The sequence below is a fragment of the Schistocerca americana genome, chromosome 1 (genome assembly GCF_021461395.2).
Source record: "Schistocerca americana isolate TAMUIC-IGC-003095 chromosome 1, iqSchAmer2.1, whole genome shotgun sequence".
Classification (NCBI taxonomy): Eukaryota; Metazoa; Arthropoda; class Insecta; order Orthoptera; family Acrididae; genus Schistocerca; species Schistocerca americana.
In genome coordinates this window covers 951548530-951563609 of record NC_060119.1, presented here as the reverse complement: position 1 = coordinate 951563609, position 15080 = coordinate 951548530, and positions in this window count along the sequence as shown.

The following is a 15080-nucleotide window of genomic DNA, read 5'->3' as shown; positions in this document are numbered from 1 at the left end:
TCCACATTCTTTGCCGAGTTTCAGATACTGATTAGAGTTAAAATTATCATTTTATAAATCGTACATACATAATAGGTCAACTCATAGTCATAAAAATAACGACGAACTTACAGGCAACATCAGCCAAAATTAAATTTCATTTAGTTGCAATTGCTTACCTTTTAATTACTTATGTTAAATTTGTTTGAAGTTGATCCTCAAGTTAATATAAACTAATTTTAATAAATATTCAATCTCAGCTTTCAGACATGGTAGCGATATTACTATGTATTAAACAATATGGCTTGCATTTCTCTTGTTTTTGAGTATAATTACGTTCATGTATTAATTTTTGCTCCTCGGTTATTCAGTATATTTCAGATGCAATGAACATAATTGGCTCAGTTGAATCTTGGCGACCTTTTATTCAATGTGTAGTATTTATTACAGAGGGACTGTCATATGGAAAATTAAAAACTACTCTCATCTTCTTGCTGAATATAATCACTGTTGGTTTGGTCGATATAAGCTCGTTATCAAAACGATAACACAGGTGGGAAGTGATCTTGTACTGTGAGGCATATATTATGTATTCGTGTTAGATATGTAACTCAACCCTATTTCAGCCTTACGCTTTGGAATACGATAGTCAAACACCTTCAATCAATAGTTTATGTTATACACTGTTAAAATTGATCAAAACTACCGTTAGTGAACTTTTGAATTAACATATTGCTGTGCCTCCTAGATGACGTCCTAGTAGATGAGTGCCAGTGTACTTTGCCATATAATAACTGTTTATAACGTAGTTCTGGTTATGTAAATAAAGCCCACCTTCTACTACAAGTTTTATGTATTGAGCAGTAAAATGCCTAGGCCAATTTTAAAAGAGGCTCAAAGGTGCTCCATAGTAGAGTCCAGAGAATTAGCGAAACCTCGCTCCTTATCGACCCTGACGAAGTGCAGAAATATTATCCATGAAGTATGCTATTGTATCGATCAATTTTCTTGCTATAAACAAAGAATATGGTTGTAGGATCAGGTAAAGCGGAGTCACCAGCGCACCAAGTGTTTGCGAAATTAATGCAAAATGTAATTCTTCTTGCGGATGGGAGTAATGGCACAACATCAGAAGATACGTAGTATAACTTGTTCAGATAGTCACGCGAACTTTCCTTATCCGAAGGCAAAATGTCTGTTCGCACTGATGTGTGGAAAATTTAAATCACTACTAATCGCTTATGTATTATTTTTCAACTTACATAAATAACTCCTCCGGAGAGAGATCAGACAATAGTTGTCTTACATCCCAACAGAATGTTAGGATCCATCAACTTAAACCAATGGTAAAAAGCATGCATTTTTCGTTCCATGATAAGCAAAACCAAAGCCCCGACCAAGTATTTGCTTGTGCAAGTACATTTACACGTTGTTGTTGGATGGATATATCTGATAGAAACTGTCTTTATGTACCTGATGAATGAACTGATTCTTCTTTCTTTTGAAATAACGTACTCACGAAAGGTCAATACGTGAAATTGTATAAAAAGCCGCGTGAATTTATATCGTGTGCTGTGTGATACATCAACTACGCATTGAAAACCGACTACGCATCGATGTTCTTTTTATATTTAGACCTTGTGACATGCAAGGATATTCTTGACTTAAACCGTTTCACTAATTGAACAGTTCAAGTTTATGTGTAGCACCAAGTGATCACTTACAGTATTAACTAGAGTATTTTGTATTCAGATTCCACACAATAATCACCGGTAACTAATGTTTACATGCCTAGGCATGAGTGCTGAACATCTAGGTCATATTATCATGTGCTGTTCGAGAACTGAACGGTAGAGGAAGAGTCTGAAAATGTTTCTATGCACCATGTGTCAAACACTTAACTGGTAACTGCAGCATCATACTGTATACACGATTTTATCAAAAGTATCCGGACACTCAGTAGTGGACACTAAACGTGGCGTTTCACCCATTCGCCCTTGTGATGAACTCCGATGGGGACAAGCCCAACGAAGTTCCTGAATGTCTCTGGAGGAATGGCGGAAAATTTTTCCCCAAGAGCGAAACCAGAGAAAGTAGAAATGTTGGATGCAGGGGTCTAGAGTGACGTCGATATTCTCTATCATCACAGATGAGTTTCATTGTGGGCCAGGTGGCGACTCTAGGCAGGACAATCCATTTCAGGAATGTTATTGCCCACTAACCATAGTGTCCCAAGCGCTACTTTATGACCAAAGCTACAGTAATGAAGATACAATCTTTGCTAAAGATATCTACACCTGATTGTTGTGTAGCAATGTTGTCTGTAAAGTAGTGTAAATGGCACTAAATTGCAGATCGTTTATCAAATTTAATACTACTGGAAGCACTTCTCTTTAGCAGAATGAACTGTCTGTCACAGAATACTACACGCGCCCAACACTGATGTATTTTTCCTGTTAAAATATTTCATGAATGTAGTGCGACATAATCAGGCTTCATACATCAGCAGATAAGAATTTAAATAATGTAACGTGCTATCTACACTGTATTTAAACATTCAATCTAAGTTGAATTTGTCTTTACAAAGTAGGTTCTGAGCCACCAATCCACAATTATTATAGTAATTATTTATAACCAGCAACATTTGTGCCTGATAAAATTTCTATTGAATACTGCCGCTGCAATATTTTACTAAGATCGTGGCTGACGTGAGACAATCACTTAGGGATGGTCGCTTCAGATCCTATTTTACCACAAACAAATAATATATCATTTTGCTTTAGCCTCATTATGCAATAATATTTGAAAATCTCCTCAATAAAAATTGGTTACTACTTTTCTACCATTTACTAATAAACATCGCTGTAAACCACTAACGCTAATGGCTGCGCTCCTTAGTTGCTGAACGAAAAAATTAACACTTAAATAGGATGAGAATTACAATGGATTAAACTTTGAAATAAATAAAAATCATTTCACATCGTAAGTATCTCTATTTTGCGAATATTAATTATACAATGATCTGTAATTAGGACCTTGGGCGGTTTTACACCTCAGTGGGGGCGCTCGGACGACTGACACATGTGCGGGAGACCAAAAATGGCGGCTTTTAAATCGCACTTCATTCCATTCCTCGGCGCTTACAGTTTCTACGTCATGGGAAGTGGGACTGCGGAGAGGGGGGAGGGGGAGTGTTAATGTGAGCTCTACCCAAATGAAGGGACAGTATCTCCCGATGACTGATTAAATAAACAATATTCATAAATATATTATTGTCACTGATCTGAATTTCATCTCATGAGATCCTTCCTTTCCAACATAGACTGAGTTTATTTCCTGCCAGTTATTTCTGAGAGGGTTAGGGAGGGAGGAGCGAGTGGGAGTGGGAGGGATAGCATACTCCATGGTAATGACATTGTGCAATAGCTGAGTCGATACCTGTGTGTCGAGGTGAACACACATGTAAATTTTCCAACAAAGTAACTTCTCATGTCTGCATCAGTGTAATTAAGCAATTAGGACACGTAGTTGTGAGCTTTTCCCACCAGATAAAGAGATTTTACGCTTACCAACCGAATTTTATAAATGAACAATATATTCTTTTCTATATAATTCGCATCGACTTTGATTTCGTATGAGGCGATCCCTCCTCTCCAAGACAGTCTGAGTACTCTTCCCACAAACTGCTAGATTGTGGGGGGGAGGGGGTGGGTAGAAGAATTGGGCTGGGCGATCTGGCAGATGGGTGAATGGTTAATTAATTGATCGATTTAATAAGTACTTGAATTAATTTAGCATTAAAGGTATGCTTCTATCGATAAGGAGATTTTCCAGAGGGTTGGGTGCGGTGGAGTTGGAGGAAAAGGGGTGGGCAATTTTTTCAGAGGGGCATGTTACCCAAAGGGGTCGTAAATCAATTAACAGAACAATAGGTTAAGGGGAGGAAAGGAGGAGGAAGTCATAAATCAATCAAGTTTGCTGTTGCATTTATGCTTGCCCCTGAATGTATGCAACCAGCACCTATAAAATTTCTCAGCACCCTTGTTGCCCACTCCTATTAATTTTTCTAATGTTCATGGCTCTTACGCGAAGTGTGTTTTGGTGGCCACAGAGTCGTTCTGCACTGTTTCAAATGCCAGTTCTCCAAATTTTATCAAAAGTGTTCCTTGAAAAGGACGTCCCTTTCCCTGCAGAGATTCACATGTGAGTTCCCACAGTATCTCCGTAATACTTGTTTGTGGTGAGTTCTTACTTACGTGACACTGTGCTTTATATGAAGACATTCTGTATAAAATTTGTTGATGGGCTACGACAGAAACTCGACAGATGTAAGTTTCAAGCAAGTTCTTCAACAGTGATTCAAGCAGCACTCTCGACTGACATAGTGGCCGCAGGCCTCCTATGCCACTTTACGTTGCAACTTCAGTTTTCAGCCTGACTCATTAGCCAATACGTCAGCGCACACTTTGGGAAGCAGTGACAAAGGAGGAAGTATCTATGCTTTTGCATCACATACTCACTTTTATCAGTTCAAAGGTTACTAAACTTTCCTGTTGGACTCACCTGCTACTTACATGGCTGTTGACCGGCCGGCACGAGGGACAAAACGACGTTAACATCTCTTAGATGTAGAAAACGGACAGTGTAGCCAATCAAGAGTGCAGGTAAGAACCAGAAGTAATGTGTTTAAGGGATAATTCTTTTGTTCAGCAATAGTCATATTTAAAATCACGCTGCAGTTGAGGAAGTACTTCCTTTGACTTAAGCTCTACAACACACCATAAGGAATATAGGTTAAAGAGTAAGGAAGAAGACAGCTGAAACAGAATTTTTTTTTTAAAAATGAATCATAGAAAAGATCCAAAACGTATAGTTTTTTCCTTTGTTGGCACTATATTATCGCATTTCATGAGCATCTGGACATATAGCCTAGTAGGGTTTTAAAAACCAAAACGGTACAATTTATACATGGCTTTTTATATGATGAAACGAAAGTCATATACGCAAAATGTTAAACTATTTTTAACGTCTTTTGCAGTACCTAAATTTGTGATAAAACAGCACTTCCCTTCATTACGCCAAGCTGCAGAAGCAGCAGCAAGGGAGGATATGTGGGTTAAGTGGAGCTGTAAGGAATTGGTGGTAAAGTACGTGTGTGTGTGTGTGTGTGTGTGTGTGTGTGTGTGTGTATTTGTGTGAGTGTGTAGTGTAGTGTAGGGTGAGAGTGTGGGTGGTACTTGGCACTGAATTTAGGACAGGGGTACGTGGCACGTGGGAAAGTAGGGGAGGTGAAAGAGTGGGCTGTTTCTGATAGGAAGGGTTTCGTTGCATACAAGTGTTTACAACCAAAGGTACATTAGGAAGCGATTTGGAGTGTGTGTATTTGTGGAGTGGGGGGGGGGGGGGATGTATAGGTAAAGGGTTGCCGGTATGACACGGCTAATAATTACTGGGAGATGCGGAAGAGGTGTCAAATTTATAGACGTATAGCGTACTGGGATGTGTTCGGTGTGGAGAGTCTTGGAAGAATTGGTAAATGATTTAAGAAGATGACGGTAAGCGAATAAGGTACGTGATATGGAAAGCTAAGCATTCAAGAATTTTGAGTAATAGAAACTGGATGTATCGAGTATCCTGGCTACGATGTGGTGCCAGATATATTGGGTAATGACGTGGTAGATACGTAGAACAGAGGAAGGATGCAGTACCACGTGGCCAGCTACAAGTTAATTGGCTGGGTAAGATAGTCATAAATCGGTGTGTGACGGTCATAGAAGCGAAAGCCATGGTGGTCTCGTCCTATAATTATTTGACAGCTTTTGCGAATGACTGAAGTGAGCAAACACTGATCGCTAGGTGGTAAACTGCCCGAAATGAAGGGATCGTCGGGAAGTCTAGGGTGTAGAATAGAGGGTTACGGTAGCAAAATCATGCACGTTATATAGCGGATAAATAGGTTAAGGTGGTTGAGTGATAACGTCGGTGTGAAATAGACCTGAATACAATTTTAAATATTATTTGTTGGACCTGTGGAGCTCTGTTTCACACTGTGTTACTGAAATTAAGAAACATTTCCTCGATGCACCCGGCGGTTACATTCACGCATTTGGAGGCCAAAGATGTACGTTAGTTTGGGATGCGAAACAGAAGTGTCAGTGTACCAAGCCAACTGTGCCGTCTTGATAACTATGTAGTCTGTAGAATGGCAATCAAAACGGAATATTGAATGTTCTATGAAACCGAAAGCATCGTAGTAGGTCCTTACGAATTAGATTCTTTTTAGAACAACCGAACCCGAAACAATGTCTGGTGTTGCATCCCGTGTTTGTGTACTTTGATTCTAACGTAATTTCATATTGTTTCTCTGAAGTACACAAGTTGAAGTAACAGGAAGTAATACTAGGAATAGTGGTGTGTGTTTATCCATATGATGTCTTGCAAATAGACAGTGCATAGCAAGTGTCGATTTTGCAGTTGCTCTAAGAGTATATGGAGTCAGTGAACATAACATGTCTGCTTAACACTGAGGCAGGTTCGCCGTTCAGTTATTGGACTCCTTCCCGTTAACAGTTGGTGAAAGATTTAGGGCCTAATATAAAGTGCGTAAGTTTTATTTTATGTTGAAACTTGCATCCGAAAGAAAATGGTATCAATAATTTTGGCGCAAGTACCATATACCCGTTGGTGCTTTGATATAAACTCTTAAGTCAGTTGTGATCTTTTCGCCTGCGTATGCAGGTACCCTCCGTCTCCACATTCCGTCAAGTGGCATGCGTACCCTCCACAAGCTTCACCTCGGTCTCACACCTTTAACACAAATAAATGCAGGATTGCTTTCCAAAGACAAATGCTGTCAGTGATGAGACATGTGGATCTTACTAGCAGTGGGCAGAGCTCAATATGACTTTGAGCTGGTGTGTAATTATCTGTTCCACCATCTTACATACCTGAGATGGACGTCACTCGGATTTAATGGAAGACAGCCTTGGAACCTCGTCACCTATTTCTGTCTACGAACTCCACACGCAAAGTGACATTAGTGAGCCGTACTCATTGGTACTTATTGGACTCATTTGGTGACCATGTTAGTGTGTATACTATACAGACTGTTATTTGGAACTAACCGCCATCTGTAGGGTTCCTTAAAGTATATGTGTTATACTATTTTGGAAAAAAACCGACTTTATTTAAAGATATTACTGGTTATAACTTGGCTAACTTACATCGCTGAAATTGTTTATGTCATATCTATTCTGGGCAGGTCTTCTGGTTCCCATTTATTATATTTGAGCCCTGTTGGTAAATTATGTATGTTGTATGTTCTTGTTTTGTGTAATTTATTTTGAATTCAGGATTAATGTAAATTCATTTTTACTATCTGGCGTTTTAGTATGCGTAGTGTGGGCGTTCCTGGTTAAATTTTATTACTATTTGCTTTAATAGAAATAGCCTGAGTATGAAAAACTGGAAATCGAGCTACATGCATTGGCATAGTAACCCCTGCCTGAGATCTGTTTTCTGCCTTATTCCATCTTTGGTTATTTGTTCCTAATGTTGGGCTCTTTAATTGGAGAACCGATAGTTGTATATCCGAGCTCAAATTATATTCCTCTGATTTACGTGAAGTTCACATTTCATATTGTTTTTATAGTTAGGCCTACTCATTGCCTGTTGTGATCTGGTGTGCTAGCAGATGATAACTCACGAGTTAAGTAAAATTTTTATTGATGTTGATCTGTTATTCTGGTACAGTTCTTAATTCAAATGTGTTTCTCTGTTTTCAAGTAGTATGTGAGCTCATACTGTATTTTACTGAATTTATTTTGGAACAGAAACAACAGAACTAACTGAAACTCTACGCAATGACATGATTTGAAATTTCAAATTAAAATTGATCAAATTTCAAATACTGTACCTGTATCGTTAATTTTCTTGGATCTTTATGAATAACTGTATTCATCTGAGTTTCTCAAATTTCATATGTTAAAAAATTCGTAATAACTTTTGCTCAACTTTTTCAATGACATTATTTTATCTTTTCTGAGTGGTATGTTACGTTTTGTGTGACCTGGTATCTTACCACTTCCAGCTCCTCGACTGCCGTCGTTGTCACTTACTTTCAACAAGATCTCATTCACAAATTTTTCCGTTCGGCAACGACGCCTGAGTCGTATAACTAAGTTTTGAATACAATATTTGCGGAGGCTTCATTCGTTTATTTAAAGGCACCTTGTCGAACACCGTAAATCGAACTTCTTGAAGCGACGGGAAAGCCTCATTGGAAATGTTCTGTACACAGACACACGGCTTTTCTTAAATAAGCACAAAATAAAGCTTCCGAGCTTCTCAATCATTGTGTATTAGGTTCACAACCATAAAATCGTCGGCTTTTCAAAACGTAAAGGAATATGAAAGCATCACATGTTGTTTATGTTTTCATTTCCTTTGTGTTCGCGAAACGTACAAACGGAAAGTTTTTCATTTCGCTTTACCTTCGGAATTGTTTGTTGTTACTAACTTACAATTAGCACGTAAAACAATTTTCCAGAGGCTCAGCAGCTGTCAAGAGTTATTTCCAAAAGCGCTTTTACTCTCGTGTCCTTTTTGCGAGGGTAGTCCTCGGTTTATTCGCAGGGTTAAAGCGATAGCAGAAAGTTACTCTTTTGCGGCTCCCTGACTGGAAGGATAAAACACATTCCCACGAGCATTTTGTCGTTTTCGAACCCTCTGTCAGATGCTACCAAGTAGCTGGCGTCCAGAAAGTAATAGTAACTCTCTACTTTAGAACAGATCAGTCTCATTGAAACATCCCCGCCCTCCGATCGATTAAATTACAACGAGTGTCTGACCACGAGTCAGTCAATTCGGAAACAAGGTGAATGGTTCCAAAACAAACTGACACGAGATGGGAAACTGGATATCTATTTCCGAATTAGGCGGTCCCTTCTGCTACTCATTTTCTGGTACAGATAGGTAAAATTTTTGATAAATGTAGTCTAGATGACTATCAATCTGAAATGGTGGAAGTACTAACTGTTCACTGAACCGAAGGAATGACGTATTTATTACCGAGAGAATACGTAAGGCAGTCTACCACTGAGAATTCCATTTCGTAATTAATTAGTATTAATTAATTCGTATTTCCTTCGAAAATCAAGAAAAATTTCCCTATACGATTCGAAATTATGTTACTTTGTTTAAAGAAACACATTTTATGGAATCCAGGGTTAACTCTATGTGCATACCGGTAGGAGTAATTCCAGGTGTGGAACTTATCCTCCCAGATGCCTTGAAGAGGAAGACTGCAGCCAACTGTAGGTGGTGGATCATGTCGGTATCTACGATATGTGGAGCTTTGTATCGGAAGAGATTCTATCTGATTTCTGGTGGCTAGCTGAAATAAAGAGTGCCAGTTTTTTCTTCCGGGACGAAGGCGGAGCTCACCATCTGCAGCATCGACTGTGGGTCTCTGATACAGAACCGATTGTAGTGTGTGAATCAGAGGCTCAGACGGTTCTGAGACCGTGTTGGCTACAGTTTGATAGACTTGCGCCACAGGGTGATGGGTTTCCGGGTTCAGCTTAAAAGGACGTCAGTGAAACAGGCAAAAGCAGGACGAGGGCAGACCTTCAAACAATCCGTATTGTAGCTGTCAACTGTCGTAGCTATGTAGGGGTGGAATCAGAGCTACAAGCGCAAATAGAAAGTACTGAAGCGCGCAATCACTACAGGTTCGAAAGCAGGCTAAACCCGAAATACGTTGAGCCAAACGTTTTATAATGAACCTAGCCGTTTTCAGAAGGGATGTAGTACATGCAGTTGGTGAGGGCGTGTTAATTGCTTTCAGAAGTAATTTATTGTGTAGCGAAATTGATGTAAGTAGCTTCTGTGAGTCGGTTTGGGTAGAAGTTGTACATCACTACCGGAATACATTCATAATTGGTTCCTTTTACCTGTCCCTCCGACTCAGATGACACAACTGCTGTATAGTGCAAAGTAAACTTAACTCTCATTCCTAAAAAGTACTCCACTCGTACAATTATAGTCGGTGGTAGCTTCGATTTATTGTCGATGTGTTTGTGAAAACCGGCCGCAGTGACCGAGCGGTTCTAGGCGCTTAAGTACAGAACCGCGTGACTGCTAGGTCGCAGATTCGAATCCAGCCTCGGGCATGGATGTGTGTGATGTCCGTAGGTTAGTTAGGTTTAAGTAGTTCTAAGTTCTAGGGGACTGATGACCTCAGATGTTAAGTCCCATAGTGCTCAGATCCATTTGAGCCATTTTTTTGGTGAAAACATATACATGGCTATTACAAATGATTGAAGCGATTTCATAAATTCACTGTAGCTCCATTCATTGACATATGGTCACGACACACTACAGATACGTAGAAAAACTCATAAAGTTTTGTTCGGCTGAAGCCGCACATCAGGTTTCTGCCGCCAGAGCGCTCGAGAGCGCAGTGAGACAAAATAGCGACAGGAGCCGAGAAAGCGTATGTCGTGCTTGAAATGCACTCACATCAGTCAGTCATAACAGTGCAACAACACTTCAGGACGAAGTTCAACAAAGATCCACCAACTGCTAACTCCATTCGGCGATGGTATGCGCAGTTTAAAGCTTCTGGATGCCTCTGTAAGCGGAAATCAACGGGTCGGCCTGCAGTGAGCGAAGAAACGGTTGAACGCGTGCGGACAAGTTTCACGCGTAGCCCGCGGAAGTCGACGAATAAAGCAAGCAGGGAGCTAAACGTACCACAGCCGACGGTTTGGAAAATCTTACGGAAAAGACTAAAGCAGAAGCCTTACCGTTTACAATTGCTACAAGCCCTGACACCCGATGACAAAGTCATACGCTTTGAATTTTCGGCTCGGTTGCAACAGCTCATGGAAGAGGATACGTTCAGTGCGAAACTTGTTTTCAGTGATGAAGCAACATTTTTTCTTAATGGTGAAGCGAACAGACACCATGTGTGAATCTGGGCGGTAGAAAATCCTCACGCATTCGTGCAGCAAATTCGCAATGCACCAAAAGTTAACGTGTTTTGTTCAATTTTACGGTTTAAATTTTACGGGCCCTTTTTCTTCTGCGAAAAAAATGTTACAGGAGACGTGTATCTGGACATGCTGGAAAATTGGCTCATGCTACAACTGGAGACCGACAGCGCCGACTTCATCTTTCAACAGGATGGTGCTCCGCCGCACTTCCATCATGATGTTCGGCATTTCTTAAACAGGAGATTCGAAAACCGATGGATCGGTCGTGGTGGAGATCATGATCAGCAATTCATGTCATGGCCTCCACGCTCTCCCGACTTAACCCCATGCGATTTCTTTCTGTGGGGTTATGTGAAAGATTCAGTGTTTAAACCTCCTCTACCAAGAAACGTGCCAGAACTGCGAGCTCGCATCAACGATGCTTTCGAACTCATTGATGGGGACATGCTGCGCCGAGTGTGGGAGGAACTTGATTATCGGCTTGATGTCTGCCGAATCACTATAGGGGCACATATCGAACATTTGTGAATGTCTAAAAAACCTTCTTGAGTTTTTGTATGTGTGTGCAAAGCACTGTGAAAATATCTCAAATAATTAAAGTATTGTAGAACTGTGAAATCGCTTCAATCATTTGTAATAACCCTGTATTTAAACTCAGTGGTAACCACGTAACGTCGTGCTAAATCGTACTGAATCTTTTCTCAGAAAATTGTTTTGAACAATTAGTTAGTTGAACTCTCAGAAGCGAACAATACTGAGCAATTAGGTACCAACAAGACGGATATAGGGACTAGTGAGTAAAAGATCATAGTAGCGAGAGTGATTAACGTAGCATGGAAACCCATCAGATGCTGATGCCAAATATATCTGCTTCCTAAGAGAACCCCTCATCTGGTTCCAAACTTAATATTTAAGAGTAGACCAGATGTGGCTTGTATTCAAAGAAATAGTATCAACGGCAGTTGAGAGATATATACTAAATAAATTAATAACGTATGCTACTGATCTCTCCCCCCCCCGCCGTCCACCCCCCCCCCCCACCCCCTGGAACGCAAAGTAGGTCAGAACACTCTTCCAGAGGCAACGAAGAAAGCCTGCCAAGTTTAAAAGGACACATATGCTTAACAATGGTAAAGTCTTACAGACGCTCGAAATTTAAGCCGAAACTCGACGTGAGATGCTTTTACTAGTTTCCCCAACGAAACTCTGTCCCGTAATCTGGCAGAAAATCCAAAGAGCTTCTGGTCGCATCTAAAGTATATCTTCACTGCGCGATAGCATGGTAATGTTGCTGATGACAGTGCCACCTGCGCAATGTTACTAAAAACGATTTTCCGCGATGTATTTATCATAGAAGATGAAGTAATTATTTCACAAATCAAATGAAGAACAGCTTCCAACATAAATAACTTAGACGTAGTAGATAACGTAGATGTATAAGAGACAGGTTCCTTTCAGAGAATGCTAATACAAGAGCTCTACATTTAGCAATCTTGCACAGCCCCTCGCTCGTCGAAAGATCTGTACCTAAAGGACTGGGAAGACGCACAAGTTACACCAGTACCGAAGAAAAGTACAGAAGCAATCAGCTGATTTATAGACCCATATCACTAAAGTCGATTTGCAGTAGAATTTTGCACCATATAATATGTTCTAACATTACGGATTACTACGAAGGAAAAGATTTATTGACAAATATCCCACACGGATTCGGAAAATATCATTCTTGTGAAACACAAAAATGTATCCTTACTAAATTATGAGTACTATCGAAACGGACGTCCAATTGATTCAAGGTTTTTAGATTTCCAAAGGATTTTGACACCGTTCATCAGGAGTGACGTCCAATGAAATTGTGTGTCTTCGGAGTATCGTCTGGATCCGTGATATCCTGTCAGAAGTGTCACATTTCGTAGTAACTGCCTGGAAGTCCTCGAGTAAAACAGACGTAATATCTGGCCTTCTCTAATGATGTGTTCTTGGCCCTTTGCTGTTCCTAATCCACATGAATAATTTATGAGACAATCTGAGCAGTCCCCTTAGATTGTTCGCAGGTGATGCTGTCATTTACCGTCATGCCAAAGTCATCAGATAATCAAAAGCAATTGCAAAATGATGTAGACGAGATACTTATATGGGATGAAAAGTGGCAATTCACTCTAAAGGATGGAAAGTGTGAAGTCATACACATGAGTGTTTTAACGGAATCCGATAAAGTTCGGTTACTTAATAAATGAGACTAATCTAACGGCTGTGAATTCACCTAACTACTTCGGGATTACAATAATGCAAAAATAATTGTATCTATGCTTTATAGATCTTCGTAGAAGGAAGTTATTGTCTGTTCTACGAGATTATGGAATAGGAGGCAAACTTTTGCAAGCAATTAAAGGTCTTTACATGGATAGCCAGGCAGCAGTTAGAGTTGACGGTAAATTGAGTTCATGGTTTAGAGTAGTTTCAAGGGTAAGACAAGGCTGCAACCTGTCTCCACTGTTGCTAATATTATTTATGGATCATATATTGAAAACAATAGACTGGCTGGGTGAGATTAAGATATGTGAACACAAAATAAGCAGTCTAGCATATGCGGATGACTTAGTTGTGATGGCAGATTCGATTGAAAGTTTGCATAGTAATATTTCCGAGCTAGATCAGAAATGTAAGGACTATGGTATGAAGATTAGCATCTCCAAAACGAAAGTAATGTCAGTGGGAAAGAAATATAAACGGATTGAGTGCCATATAGGAGGAACGAAGTTAGAACAGGTGGACGGTTTCAAGTACTTAGGATGCATATTCTCACAGGATGGCAACATAGTGAAAGAACTGGAAGCGAGGTGTAGAAAAGCTAATGCAGTGAGCGCTCAGCTACGATCTACTCTCTTCTCCAAGAAGGAAGTCAGTACCAAGACTAAGTTATCTGTGCACTGTTCTATCTTTCGACCAACTTTGTTGTATGGGAGGGAAAGCTGGTGGATTCAGGTTACCTTATCAACGAGGTTGAGGTTACGGATATGAAAGTAGCTAGAATGATTGCAGGTACTAGTAGATGGAAACAATGGCAGGAGGGTGTCCACAATGAGGAAATCAAAGAAAAACTGGGAATGAACTCTATAGATGTAGCAGTCAGGGCGAACAGGCTTAGATGGTCGGGTCATGTTACACGCATGGGAGAAGCAAGGTTACCCAAGACCCAAGAGAGTCATGGGTTCAGCAGTACAGGGTAGGAGGAGTCGGGGCAGACCAAGGAGAAGGTACTGGGAATCGGTTAAGAATGATTTTGAAGTAATAGGCTTAACATCAGAAGAGGCACCAATGTTAGCACTGAATAGGGGAGCATGGAGGAATTTTATAAGGTGGACTATGCTCTAGACTGAGCGCTGAAAGGCGTAATCAGTCTTAAATGATGATGATGATGATGATAAAGTGGATCGATCACATAATATGGAGAAAGAGAACCAAAGACGGCGGTTTGTCGGCATATCACTTAGGAAATACCACAGCTCTACTAAAGAGACTGCCTGCACAACGCTTGTTCGACCTCATCTGCTCTGTGGTCTAGGATCTACGTAAGATAGAACTGAGGGAGGACACTGTAAAAGTTCGAGGAAGGGCTGATCATTTTGTATTATCGCGAAATAGGTGAGAGAGTTCCACGGTTTTGATATGTGAATTAGGGCTGCAGTCATTAAAACATAGACATTTTCCGCTGCGGCAGGACCTTATCATGAAATTTCAGTCATCAAATTTCTCCTTCGAACGCAAAAATATTTTATTGTCGCCCACCCACATAGCGGGAAATGACCATCGTAATAAAGTAAGAGAATTCAAATCTCTCACGAAGTCAGGTTCGTTTTACACGCACGCCGTTCTAGAGTAGAACGGCAGAGAAATCAGTTGAAGGTGGTTCGATAAACGCTCTGCGAGGCACTTAGTCATATAGACACATATTTACTGCAAAATATTGAAGAAATCTAATTCTATAATTTGTAGCCTAATTAATGTGACTGTAATGACTGTAACTGTAATTACTGTAACACACGACAACACTAACTCGTTACGATACAATTATACATCCCATTTCTACATTACAATGCCTTA